This window comes from Amblyomma maculatum, chromosome 1 (assembly GCF_055883805.1).
Source record: "Amblyomma maculatum isolate TAMU_Amacu chromosome 1, ASM5588380v1, whole genome shotgun sequence".
In the NCBI taxonomy this organism is placed as follows: domain Eukaryota; kingdom Metazoa; phylum Arthropoda; class Arachnida; order Ixodida; family Ixodidae; genus Amblyomma; species Amblyomma maculatum.
In genome coordinates, this window is record NC_139344.1 from 430,537,178 (window position 1) to 430,551,638 (window position 14,461).

At 43.0% G+C, this 14,461-nt stretch overlaps 1 long non-coding RNA gene across 2 annotated transcripts; it reads left to right on the top strand.

Moving 5' to 3' along the window:
- The first annotated feature begins 1,641 nt into the window (after window positions 1–1,641).
- Window positions 1,642–13,886, top strand: LOC146209377 (uncharacterized). Of its 2 annotated transcripts, none has more exons than XR_014706334.1 (5): window positions 1,642–1,912; window positions 3,044–3,132; window positions 3,843–3,897; window positions 7,657–7,748; window positions 13,739–13,886. It is a non-coding gene; the product is annotated as an uncharacterized LOC146209377 (long non-coding RNA). The 2 variants fall into 2 exon arrangements; XR_014706337.1 differs by having other exon boundaries at window positions 1,643–1,912; window positions 7,657–7,725.
- The last annotated feature ends 575 nt before the right edge of the window (window positions 13,887–14,461 follow it).

Genomic DNA, 14,461 nt, shown 5'->3' on the forward strand with positions numbered 1-14,461 from the left:
CTAATTTGTTTATAGAACTTAATTCCCAGTTGATATATCTGGCTGGCTTATAGAAATTTCTTGCAAAAAGGGTCCTGGGTTCGCGCTGCAAGCTTTCATGCTCTACGTGCTTCCAGCATTAACACACGCTCGACCCCATGACTAGAGCACTGCACCTGACTTTCCGGTCCGGGCCCGGCCCATGCCCACCGTTTAAAGGCCGAGCCCAGCCCGGGCCCATAACTCCAAGCCTGGGACGGGGCCTGGCCCATGCACACATGAACCAGGCGCGTACCTGGCCCGCGTTTCCACTAGGCCCGCCCCAGGCCCGACAAAGTCTGCATGCGCAGACGCCTTAAAAATGTACTGCTTACCGCCAGTACATAAAAATAAGCCAAGATGAGACAAAAAAAAAAAAAGAAAGAAACTTACAGTAATAGTATTCTCAACAGAGAATTAAGGGCAGTAGTATCTGTAGAAGCAAAGGTTTCGTCGAGAGAGTTTTGGGAAGAACTTCTACTCCTTTGTCTACAATACGCTTTCTTTTATTCGGCGTCAAATAAATCACTGGACCAAATTCAGCGGCAGGTTTCCTTCATTTCCGAAAGAACCTGTATACACAGAAAGCCCCGGCCCGCGGCCCGTTCCCACGCAGTGTTCTACCGACCCCCTGCCCCAATCCCGATCACGTATATAACACAAGCAAATATACGGGACGTCGTGTCAGACACGTATGGCGAGCTTAGTACGGATCACACATATGCTCTTTCACATATGTACTACAATCAGCTGAATACGGTAGCGACGATGTCTTGCGATGTGTTTGCTAACACGTTGAAATGGCCACAGAGCGTAGCGTGGCGGAACGTCCGTGGCCACGATGGCCACGATGCCGATCTTCTCTGTCTCTTACTCAAGTGATTAAGAGGGACTCACGTATTCCACTTTCAGGACTAGATCATACCTCCTAAACCTCCTGTGTCCCTTTTGTTTTCCTGAATACATTCGAGGGGTGCACATACATCATGACTGATGTTTTGTGGTCGTGTGCGCCTCTCAGCTAGCAGTTCTAGTGAAATGATGCCGAGACAGCGAGAAAGCCGAATTGTTATCCTCTCGAACAATCGTCCTCATAACGCTGCGGACGAGTTCTTCGTTAACTTCCGGGCAAAAGGAGCAACATGCAGTACGACTTGTCTGACGACGGCGACCGCTAATTGACAAAAAAATAAAAATAAAATAAGAATGGAGTTGATAATGAAATTGCTACGCCTTTGTATATGAAGCTGTACACATTATGGTGCGTTACAAAACCTAAGCAGACACAAAAGCAGATGCAGAAGGAGCTGTGTAAGAACATTGTGTGTGTCAATGTCAAGCGAGACAAAAATGTGTCGTGTAGGCCTATAAAATTTGAAAAATAAATATATAAAAAAAGTTGCTTGTATTACGGCCTCCGAGATCACCGTTTGGTGATCTCGGAGGCCATGCTTGTATACATGGTAAAAAGATGTCATAAGTGAAAAAAAAAATAAATGAGGAAAAAGATCGTTAAAATAGAATAACAAGGGCTATATTTGAGCTAAATGGTGTGAGTTACTACTAAAAGAAGAGACAGAAACATTATTTACTCCTTATAGGTGGCGGGTGCGACACACGTGCGATTAGGCCATTTTGGGATCCATTGGTGACATGTGATACCTTGTTCAAGTTCGCGCTGTTCCAATTTCCCGATGAGTCTTTTGCTGTAGAGTTTGTTAATGTAATTCAGGGGCACGACGTAGTCGTCAAACGTAACTCAAAAACCTTGCCGACGTTCAGCGGCCCTTCACAGAAGGTCAATCGGATAAACGTTGCCTGGCCCGAGAGGATAAAAAACGGCGGGCAACTGGCTCATCAAAGCTGCTCGTCGCGCAAGCTGTCAAGTTCAGCCGTAAGTATACAGACTGTTATTGTATTTTTTGCAGATGTAGAACTGGCGCCCTTGCATTGAGCCAGATAGCGTTGCTATTTCGCTGTGGCGGTATGCATGCATGTTTATCAAGAAGGAGGAATAGACTTCGCGTATCTCCTCCACCCGCGTCTGGCGCTTCGCCTCGGATGCTGGCTGGTGCGCGTTGTTCTTCGGTCAGGTTGATCGCGCCCAGCTGGGTCTCAGGGTCAGAGCTGTGCAGGGTCTCCCAGGTTCTTTGGTTATTTATATTTACGGCCCTCCTTGGGGAGAAGGGGCATGCACGTAGTACTCAATATGTCGACAGTGCAGTAATTTTTTTTCCCCCAACGTTGGTATTAAGGGAGAAAAAAATACGATGTCACACCACAGAAAGACTTTTGGCACATATCGCAGTGTCCGGATTTTGCAGTGACGTAAACAAGTGGAGCCATGGTTAAAATACTTTATGCTTGTTTCTGTACTCTGAAGGGACGGAAGAGGAAAGTTTTTCGCCAAGAACTGGTCCTAGATACCAAAAACCGGCGTTATTGGGTTTTTCAGATGCCGTAATTTTTTTTTACCGGCGAATGTTTATCAATGTTTTTTGGTTAGAACCGCAAAGTACATTGCCTGCTTGTGCCGTCTGTTTTTTTTTTTTTAACGATATTTACTGCCTAAGGGCATCAGTAGGGTATGAGATGAAGAATGAAGAAATGATTAAATTATTGGAAAAAGGTTGGGTGATTTTATGAAGTGAAGGAGTGAGCATGATGTCCCTCCGTCCAGGTGATATACGAGGCAGGATTGTTTGCTGGTAGGCTAGCTATCGCCAAGTGCCGGATTCGTGTCAATTTCAGTGCTGGGCAGTCCCACAGCAAGTGGTGAATGTCGGCTTCAACATTTTTGTTCTTGCATATCGGACACCGTGGGTGGGGATATAAGTGTCCCCGCCCAGGGTGTTCGATATGTAAAAACAAATATGAACGTAGTCATTGCTTTTTCAGAGCAAGAGCTCAATTTTGAACTGTGCCATTTGTATGTTAAGGCAAGTGATGTCATTCACAAGCCATAATATAGAGTGAAGCAAAGACGGGTATGAGAATGTCTGCTAATAGGTTTTCTTCTTCCTAGCTGTGCGCAGCAATCTGGAAATATTACTGAATGAAATGCTTGAGGAAGAGGAGGGATATGGTGATGCCCATCGACTGAAGACCAGCAAGGTTTCTGTCTTCTGTACCTTCCATTCGTGTGTTATAGGCCATAATGAGAAAATGTTTTGTATTGCTTTTTAGATTTCTGTAAAAATGTATTGTTTTCCTTCTTTGACAACAGCATAAAATGCTTACGTTTGCAATCTAATCCCTGAGACAGAGTCAGAAATTAAACAGATCTGCAGGCCATTAAGATATGTTTTAAGATCATCATGTAGCAACTTCCTTATTCGAGTTAGCAGTGTGCTGCAGAAGCCTGTTTGAGCCAGAAATCCTGTACAGGGTGGTCGTGAACCCCATGTGTATCGGCCAGCTCCACAGCATCTTGGAGCTGGTAGATTGTCAAATTATTCAGCAGAAAGCTTTTTATGTTATTCAGTAAGTCTGGCACACCAATTTCAGCGAGTTTAACATGCAGTACATTGGCAAAATAAATTATTTTTCTGAGCCTTAATGGGCAGCTTGGTGGCATCACCTGTTGCCTTAGTGTTGATGCAAAGCTTTCACTATTCTCTTAAGTACCACAGCTTGCTATTGAAAATAATGTTCAAATTGCATTCTTCATTATAATTAGTCTCTTACATTCCTCCAGGCCTCTTAGTGATGAATGACTGCTGCTTGTTAAAAGCTAGGAATCAGTTCTAAATTGTTTGTGTTTAAGCAGTTAAACCTCATTTTCGAAAAAAAAAAAATTATGGTGTTTCTTTTTTGTATAATAGAAGCCAGGAAAACGAAAGGGGGAGACAGCATCTTAGGCTGGAATTAGATCAAAAGGTAAGCAACTACATGTTTTTGGCTATGTTGAAGTAGTTAGAAGGCTTATCTATGCATAACTCATATTGAATAAAAAATTGTCATTGGCAATTTAAATACACTTTTGCAATATTATGATCCTCCACATAAATAAGAGTTAAAATCAGTCAAAAATTTTTCATATTGTGTCTACTGGAGAAATGAATGGCTTGTTTGCAATTTTAATGGCCTGGGAATGCAGCATCATATTATGCATGTAGTGATCACACAGCCTCAGCTCTCTGTGTCAATTTCTACAGGTCATGTTACAGCTAATGATTACTTTTGTAAATGGGGAAGGATTTTCACGGTACAATTGAGTGTCACAATTAAGGGCCTGTGATCAATCATTACATGGCACTCTCTGGCACATTAAATGATTGGCATGGTGCATGTGCAGAATTAGACATATGATGAAGAATGTTTTTCAATGCCTGTCCCAGTCCTATCTGCCATCACTGCAAATTTGTGACTGCCTGCAACCCAGTATTGATTTCAAAGCTCTGGTTTGACTTAGAAAGGGGTCCATTCACAGCTGGTTCATTTATTGCTATGTCTTGAAGCCGGTTAACCATTGGAGGGCCTGTCTAAGAGTGCACTGTCTTAGCTCAGCAAAACTAACAATAAACGAACACGCAGCGCAGTGCTAATACAGTGGAACCCCACTATAGTAAACTCGGATATAGTAAAATGAAACTGAAGTCCCAGTTCCTCTTCCATAAGTGACATCTTTTGCCTAAATGGTAAAAACATTTTTGGTAATAATCAGTTGTCGTAAAGTGCACCTGGCCACGGGGATGTACTTCCCTTGAAATTACATCACTGCACACGCACTACTTAGAATCGAAGGGCAGATATAAAAAAAGAACAAAAAATGCAAAACTGCTTTTTTAATGGCTTTATCATCAGGCTCACCAACACTAAGGAGCCAACTTTACATAAGCCTTAGAACCGTGAAGGAAAGAATGCAGTGCATAGGATAAAAAAGTAAAGGTGGCTATGAATATGGAAGGAAGGTGGTGCAGTTCACTCAGAAGTAAAAGAGCGGAAAAGCGTAGCAAGAAGTAGGGAAAGAAAGAAATTTCCGAGCTGCAGGGCGAAACCCAAGGGAGTGATGGCAAGAAATGTAGGCGCGGCATGTTCAGTTTTGCTGTGCTTGACTGTCACATACATTTCTCATCTATTGCCTTTTAAATACCCTAAACAGTGGAGCGCAATGCCGTGTACATTCAAGGCTTTGGTTTTCACATGAAATCACTCAGTTGAACAATAATAGAGTAGAATGTTGAGCTAATTGGTGTAACATCTTGGAAGGAGGCAGCAGAGCAGGGGAACAAAACCGAAGAAGCGCACACAGACACAAGGACAACGCTGCACTGACAACTATATTGATCTGAACCCGCGCATCTTTTCTCCCTTCACTTTACCTCTGCAGCTAACTTATTCCTTATCTTTAACATCCTGCCAACAAGCGTAATCTGATTCCTTTTTCAACAGTACCACTGAAGGCGTGGTAACACACTGGTCTTCCGAGCTCCTGATTGCACGTGCTTCGAAAATTTTCCTTGTTAACCTGTCCTTATTCCTTCTCAAAACCTTCACATTGTGAAGGTCAGCTGGACATTTTTGGTCTTTGCAAATACAAATAAAGCAGCCTCTACAGTGCACTGCGAGGTTGGTGTCTGACTTCCCCGATATTGCTGCAGCGTGCTCTCTAATTTTGTCATTAATGAATCTTCCTGTTTGTCTAATGTACTGCTTGATGTAGGTTTTTTTTTTTTAGCGCAAACAAAGACAAGAAAGGCGAGACGTTTGCGCTAAAAAAAAAAAAAAAAACCTACATCAAGATGAACTACCAACTCGCCCAGCAGGAAGTTTTAATCAATGTATTGCTTCCCACAATGTAAGGGAATCTGGTAGACAATCCCCTGGATACAATCGGAGTACCTGGTCTGGTGCGCAGTTTGGCATCTAGACTTAAACTCCTGGTTATTCACTCGAGCAAACTTGCCTTTGGCTCTGTTTTATGTCGCAGGACACAATCCGGATGCCATGTCTGTGTCCAATCTTCATCAAATTATGGGTCAATCCATGAGTATATGGTACCACTGACCACTTATTTCTTTGTTTAAAGAAATAATGTAAAGGGCATCCTCGGAAAGAGGAGCCGTCCAAGCTTACTTTGCGTGCGCCTTTACTGCTGATTCTGATCACATGTCGGTGGCAGCACTTTGCAAAGTGTGGAGGCCACGTGCTCCTGTGTTCTCTCTTATATTGCTTCTAGCTGTACTATGTCGCATAATTACATGCCAAAGTTATTGGCACGAGCAAAAGACTGCCTGTCTTGTTTGCGTGATAGAAAAAGTTATGCATTCACATAACCTTTACTGTGTTGAAGAGCTGGAAAGGAGCAGACATTTTCTGCCAGCCAAATAGTCTGTCTCATCATCATTATCATCATCCTTTTCTATCCCTTAAAGGCCCCAAGTGGGGTATTACATTGGGGGGGGGGGGGGGGGGGGATCGATAACATATGTATCAGCGGTCAGGAAATGAAAAACGAGAACAGGCACTACAATGCAGTAATACAACAGCAATACAAGAATACCATAAATTGTACCTGAGCACAATTCAAAAACTCCTAAAACAGACTATGGCAGTATAAGAGCAAAAACAAATGCAACATAGACCACAATCACATAAACTCGAAAGAATAAAAATTGCACAGAAAGGAAACCATTGTAGTTGTTCGTTTAGATCGGCAGCAAGTATAGCCGTAAATTTAAATGTCATGCTTGGAGGCTATTGATTCGGATAATTTATTCCATGCTGCGATTGGCCTAGGAAAAAAGGACCTGTTGAAAGCATCGGTGTTACCATGAAGACGCTGAACGCTCATTGAATTATAATGGCAACAAGAAGTGCCTAGTGGCAACTCTAAGAGCAAGTTTGGTCAATGAGGACAAAGTTGTGCAATTTTCCGTCGGAATTTCCAGTGGGTGAAGGTCAAGGGAGGCTTTGATACCAGTTATGTAATCCAAATAATGTGCGCTAAAATGTTGTTATCTGAGCACTGTTGCGATACAGTGCTTGTCGTTCCGACTTAGCACTGTATGCGACTACTTTTTTAGAGTACAAACATTTTCGTTGAATTGGGAACCAGAAATCTTGCATCTAGAAAGAAAAGTGCAAATTTTCTTGGGCTCACTCATTCAGAATGCACCTTGAATATTTTAATCTGAGTTCTCGCTTTGTCTGTTTCATCTGAGGCAGTTGAGACCATTGCGCATTATTTTGAGCAAGTGAGTCCATTTAACCGAGCAGCTGGCGGGTGCGTATGTAGGCACACCTTCTTCCTGTAGGTATTGCTTTATGTACACTAATCAATCGGCGTTGGTAGTACAATACATAGCTGCCTTTTGTGGTGCCACCTCAAGGACGATTTCTAAACTCTGCAAGTGATACCTTTCTGGTTATGTCTGCAGACCTTGTGCAGGAGCAAATGAAAAAAAAAAAAAGGTTATTTTCTAAGGCCCAGACAAAGGCAAATAAGTTTTACTCAGTAGCATTGTTGGTTGCTGCACGACATAGTGCAAATGATTTCTAGCTGAGTAGCATCTTTGTGTTGCTCTGTGCTGTCGGTAGCTAAATAAGTTTGCGAAATTTAAACTTCACCCATCTGAAGCTCCAATGTGCAGTGTTGCTCATGTTTTCTTTCTGTAATGTTCTGTTGTTTTATAGAGTTGCCAGAACTTGTTGACGTCTTCAATACTTCTGGGATGGCTGGTGCAGCAGCAGGAAATACTGGAGGTACTGAGTGTTTTGGCTGTCCTGTAAGTGTTGATCAACTGATGCAATGAAAATTAAGTTAACCTGTAGCCCTTTATAAGCGGCACCTATTCTGCATTATTTTTTTATACCCGTTGCTAAGCATGATTCTCTCAGAAAGTACTGTGTGTCAAGTTGGGTAGTGTAAATGCCTCATTGGGGCACTGAAAATTGACCTGACAGAGCTGCACAGTCTAAGCAGTAAGAAATCTAATCATCCCAGATACACCTTCAGTTTTACTATGAACAGAAGAATTTAACATCAAGTCTAAACAATGTTTGTTGCGCTGTTGGGACCATGAAGGTGGCACATCTATTAGATCAAAGTAGGGAATTCGCTTGTAGGATGAAAGAGCACTGAACAAGTGTAGAGGGGGAGCCTCAGTTAGCAAGCCGAGCCAACATTTCGACAAGGGGACTTGTCTTCGTCTGGGCAGCACAATTACTGGTGGAGGTTTTAAATACGGTTTTGCTTCCGAAGAAGACAATCTAGGGAGGGGGGGGAGAAAGTCTGGGCAAAGTGATTATCACTGGCAAGGGTTTAAATATTCTTTTGCTTTCGAAGAAGAAAAGATTAGGAGGGGAAAGTGGGTGAGAAGAAAGTAGGTGAAGGAGTGTGGAGGGGAGGATGGGTGAGAAGGAAGTAGGTCATGCAGTGAAAAAATAAATAAATCTTCAGTATGTATTTCTCTGCCTGGAACCAGGGATCTTGTGGTGGCCTGCAAAAGAAGTAAAAGCAGCATACCAGGAAAAACTAAAATACCGGGTAGATGATTTGTCACCACTTAAGAGGGACAGGCTTTGCAAAGGGCCCTGATAAGGAATATATCTAAGGGGGCCAATTCTTAAAACTTTCTGCAGAGCTGGTGGTGGTGGGGGGGGGGAGGTTAGTACAAAGTCACAGGATAATAACTGCACAGTGAACCACAAATGACATGCAAAAGAAAAAGTTTGAGGACAAACTCAAGCAACAAGTGATAAGGGGGAAATGTGTTTGGAGAAGCATGTACAGCTTATTCTATTGCAGAAGGGAATAGAGTGTACATGCGTTGTGAATAAACTGTACAATTAACGCTATGTGGGATTGTTTCCCCGAATAGTTATATTGCATAGGGAATATACTTAAGGGATTCTCTTAAGTGGTGACTAATCATCTACCCGGTATTGTAGTTTTTGCTGGTATGCTGCTTTACTTCTTTTGCTGGACACAGGATCCCTGGTTCCAGGCTGAGAAATACATACTGAAGATGTTTTTTTTTTTGTTCACTCCATGACCTACATTCTTCTCATCTTCTCACCCATCTTCCCCTCCCCACTCCTTCACCTGCTTTATTCTCACCCACTTTCACCTCCACAGCTTTTCTTCTTTGGAAGCAACAGCGTATTTAAACCCCTGCCACTGATCATCGCTTTGCCCAGACGAAGACAAGTCCACTTGTCGAAACGTTGGCTCGACCTGCAAACTGAGATGTACCCCTTTCACATTTTAGGAAACGTAGCGCAAAGAAGACAAGGACAAATGCAAACGCACCAACTCACCCAATTCAGCATTCTTGTACCCCTTTTACCCTTCTTCAGTGCTCCTTCATACATTGAAAGGGACAAGCATTCCAAAGGGACCTGATGAGCAATACAGCTAGCTGCATGGGAACAGCTATCAAGAGGTTTTGGAAAGGGGAGAGAAGGACAAAAAAATTAAAATAACAACAAATCAGAGTATACTATACCTGCCAAGCATGGCATTATCTGAAACGATTCAAGGGGGAACCAAAGTAAGAAGTAATGAGAAACGAACATGTTTGAAAAAACACTTGGAGCTTTTGCTATTACAGGAGGGGGGCGGGGATACAGAGTATGTACATATGCTATGAATAAAGTGTACTATTTACACTTTATGGGATTGTTGTCATGACTAGTTGTGGCAGAGAGGAAACATATTTAAGGAATACTAATGCTTCTTTTAAGATATTGTTGCAAGATAACGACAACGAAGTGTTTCCTTCACTTGCCTCTTGGAAGGGACAAGGAGATGACAACAAAGTGGGCCTGGTTCCATGTTGCTGCTCGCGGCTATGCTTGTTGAGGCGTTTAAATATACTGTAAATACATAGTTTCCACGTAACAATATTTGCTCCTGTTGGTTCCAATCTTCTAAATTTATGGATTAGATATGCCACCCTATATTTTGCGTCCCTTGAAGATTTAAAGCCCAACATGGAGAATAAATAAATAAATTTCAATAACCTTACGGCCCATCTGATTGAAATGCTGGGAAGCTGCTTTTGGGAGGTTTTTGCCTGTGTCTGCCCGATGTTCATTTACCCTTCTGTTCATTGATTGCCCAGTCTCTTTCGGACAAGTTCGGAGCCATAATTGAAAACCTGCTTGAAAAGCCATGCCCTTTGCTGACTGCAAATATCGCTCTGTAGGATGAGTAAATGAATGCGCTTCTTCGACTGCGATGGGCAAGGCACTGATGCGTGGGGTGCAGCACAGATGTCCGCACAGCTTCTCCGCACCTCCAGTTCCCCCAATTTACTGCATGTAACACACTGCTCCCCTGCAAGTCCACCGTCGTCTGGGGAAGCCATCGCGCAGGGCAAGCCACGAAACTTTCGCTTACCAGTGACGACTTGAAATGTGCCCATGCCACAAAAGTGTAATGCGATGATCAATTACAGTACTGGTACCGGCAGCTGATCAGAGTTATCAAAGCTTATGCTACGCCGCACGTTCAGACTATAAGGATGGTCGACTCTGGCAAAAAAAAAAAGAAAAAAAAAACAGATCTGCCGCTCCAAGCGGCCTGGAGTAGAAGTTGCAGTGAAGGCATGTCGTGAATGTGGCAGTTAGTCTTACCGCCATATTCACGACTGCGCCTTCACTCTAACTTCTACTCCAAGCGGCCCCCGAGGCCCGTTTTTCGTTTCAGAAAACAACCTCCACTCGAATAACTCCCAACAGTGGCAGAGAGAACTCGAGTTTTCTCAAGAATCTCTAGTCCGCAGTGCCGCTGCCTTGGCGCCGCTCCTCGACCACTCCACTTGTAAACACTGAGGACATCACATCGTTTGCTCGCTGTGTGGACTTTGTTCTACGGTATACCAAACTTCACGAAAGTGGATATGACGAGGATGCACCAAACCTTTCTCTAAAGCATTGGCTGAAAGTGACAGCGACCCAGGACATCTGGCACGTTATAGTTTTACAGGTGTGGCCGTAGCCTCTTGCTGCCCGTGCCGAGCTTTTATAACTGTGATCAGCCGCCTGTACCAGTACTGTAATTGATTATCGCATTATGCGTCTGTGGTGTGGGTACATTTCAAGTCGTTGCCGATGAAGTGAACAACTTTTCGGAGCCTACTGAGTGCAAAGTTGAGGCGCGCATTTCACGGTTAATGGTGAGCTTGCTTGCAGGTGGACTCGAGCTGTGGGGGAGGCGCACTCCTTCCATAGCTCGCCTTGTCTGATGAACGCGGCAAACTTGTCGTGGGGGAACAGCATGTCACATGCAGTAAGCTGGGGTGCACCGAAGGCGCGGTGGGGCTGTGCGGACATCTGTGCTGCACCCCACGCATCAATGGCTTGCCTGTCACCTGAGGGTACGTAGTGCGTCTTCGGACGCGCGGCACTGTCGAGGGAGTGCATTGGTGTGCTTGTCCTACGGAAGGATATTCGCTGCCAGCGAAGGCATTCTCTTCAAGCACATTTTCAGTTAGGGCTCCGAATTCAGTGTGTATGCGCTGAAACGCACTGTGAAGCAGCATGCTGGTTTTCACCGTTTGCCCCCGAGCCCTCTGAAGGCCAAAGCCATGTTCATAGAAAGTGCCTGCTTTTACTTTTTTTTTTCAAATGTATTTTGATGTCTGTCAAAGCATGGCAATAAAAAAAAAGGCAAAGCAGCAAAGGGCGAGAAGATCTCACACCAAAGAAATAAAACTCTGTCACCAGCAGCGACTGTTGCCAGGCGCAAAAGAATTTTTGGTAGTTTTTCACAGCCACCCTTTTCATCTAGCCCGCAGAACAAGTTCCACTATGCTCTTAACATCGAACTTGCTTGCGAAGGTTGTTGACTCAACATGAAAAACTAAGCGTGCTACTTTAGCACACAGTTTTCGGGCCAAAAGTACGCCTTAATTTCATCCCCATACGCCATTTGCGCTGCTTCGAGTAGAGAGAGAACTTGTCAGAGGAAATGCCGAGTTGGATTCATGAATCCTAATTGGCCCTGAAGTGGAGGAGTGGCTGTTTTCTCCACTCCAAGCACTGGTGGTAGAGCGTCGAGTCGAGGTACGTTTACAATATGGGCGCTAGTTTGCATTCATGTGAAAAAACCATTGAGAACTTATAGTACAAGAATCAAACTGAACTTGGTGGTCTATATTGCTGAGACTTTCAGTTTGCACATCCCATTCCTATTATACCTGCAATGCAGTTGCAGGCTTTCAGGCACCGTTAAAACATTCACAGCGCCAATTGGTTTCGTATTGAGTGGGAGCACCCATTTCATGGCAGTTGTATCAACACATGAAGCTTATTATAATTTTTGATGGCAATGTTTGTACCTCCAGCCGTCAGTCAGGATTTTAATTGAGATGTCCCAAGTTTGGTCAAAAGGTTTTCTGTGGGTAACATTAATGGTAGAGCACCTGTTTGGAGCAGCTTGGCTCCACAGAAAATTTCAACTGTACTGATATTTTGAGGTATGCAATTGTATGTTACCAAAGCTTTACTTGTTTCTTTTGCTGTTTCTTCCAAATTCGCTTGTATTATAGTCACAAATGCATGCATTCAAGATTAAGCGGAAAGGGAAGGGTTTGAAAACTTGGGTTTTGTATTTTCTACACCGCTAAAAGACAAACTGTTCATGCAGTGAAGTTCGTAATATAACAGTGTTTTTTTTTTATATAAATGCTGCTGTGTAAAAACAAAATTTCTTTGTAAATTAGTATGGATTAGGGCGGACGTTAAGAAGCGGAGATTTTTTTTTTCTTGTTTTTTTGCCAGAGCCGACCATCCTTGTCGTCTGAACGTGCGGAGTAGCATAAGCTATGGTGGATGCGAATGTTAAAAAGCGGCACATTAATCTTTTTTTTTTTTTTTGCGAGAGTTGTCCATTCTTGCATTTATAAATCAACGAAAGCATGCGGTCAGCTGTGATCATGACACCGGCTTTTAGAAGGGCGGTACTGGTATATCTAACCTGGCCAGATTCGGGCTGCATTTGAGAATTTTATTCACTTATTTTGCGTAAATAGGGGCTGCCATATTTGTTACAGCTTACAGTATTTATTATTTTGTTACAGTATTTGATTGTTTTAAATGTTAAAAAGAGGGCTTTAATTTGTGTCTTGTTTCCTTCCTCTTCAGTTCATGTGATGTCAAAATTTCCCCACCTACCTTACTCTATGGTCCAGAGTTTTTTGCGTCACAAATTCAACAATGCAGAGAGTGCATTGAAGAAAGCAAGTAAGGAATCATAAACAGAAAGGGTCAGGGTTCGGGCTAGTGGGTAATCTACATGAGGTTCCATAGTGCACATTAAAGAAGGGACAGAACACGAGCGCTCGTGTTCGGTCCTTTCTTTGATGCACGCTATGGAACCTCATGCATAAACGGGAAGTATGTTTCATTTCTCATTCTCTGATAAAAAAAAAAAAAATATGCTTCCAAGATTCTAACCCGCACTCCTTTATTCTGAAAAATGGAACTATTATATTCATGTCAGGATCAGATAAAAAAACAATGCCCCATTGTGGTTTCCATTACAGGTTGGTGGCTTTGCCATAGTCTACATTTCAAATACGGCGTTTCAAACATTGCGGTTTCCAACTCCAGCTCAGCTTTTTTACTTTTGTTTTGTCATCATTCATAACCATGTTAAGAAGGAACGAACCATCTGGTTTCTAAGGCTAGTTCTTGTAGCAGTATATGATTGTTAATTGGAATGTTAAAAAGCCTACTTTAATTTGTGTCTTGTTTTCTTCCTTTTCAGTCCACGTTGCGTCCAAAGTTTGGAACCTATCCAGATCTGCGGTCCGGACTTTCTACTTGCTTTCGTTTAGCACGAGATCAGTGTTTTGTTACTCTATATATTGGTGTATTGTAGCACTGTTTCTTGAAAATTAAACTCTGTAAATAGATATTGAGTGGCATAGGCGTATTTCTTTTCCATGGACTGTATTGTGATTTAATGTGTGATATGATATGGCCGAGATTGTTTGCTGCGAGTACTATGAAAGACTCCATAGTGGAGGGCTTTGGAAATTTCGACCACCTGGGGTTCTTTAATGTGCACTGACATTGCACAGCACTCAGGCGCCTTGCTTTCCACCTCCATCGAAAAGTTGCTGCTGCGGCCAGGATTCGATCCCACATCCTCGGGCACAGAAGTCTTGCACCCTAACCACAGCACCACCACGGTGGGTCATTGTACTCAAATTCTTCAAATAAAGATATAAAGGAAGTTGTGTCACATATATTCAGACTGGGTGGGTAAAATACGGACGGAAATAACGGTAAGTTAGCTTAAGTAACATTGACTTTTGAAAACTGTCACCCAAGGAGCATGAAAAAGGGTCATGACAATGGACACAAATGTCGCATTGAGGTGTTTGTCGGTATTGCCCTTCATTTATGTTTCTCGGTAGCTAGTTTTCAAAATGTCGGACGTATTTTCAGCATTTGGCAGCTATATTTTTGGTGCATTTTTGCAACA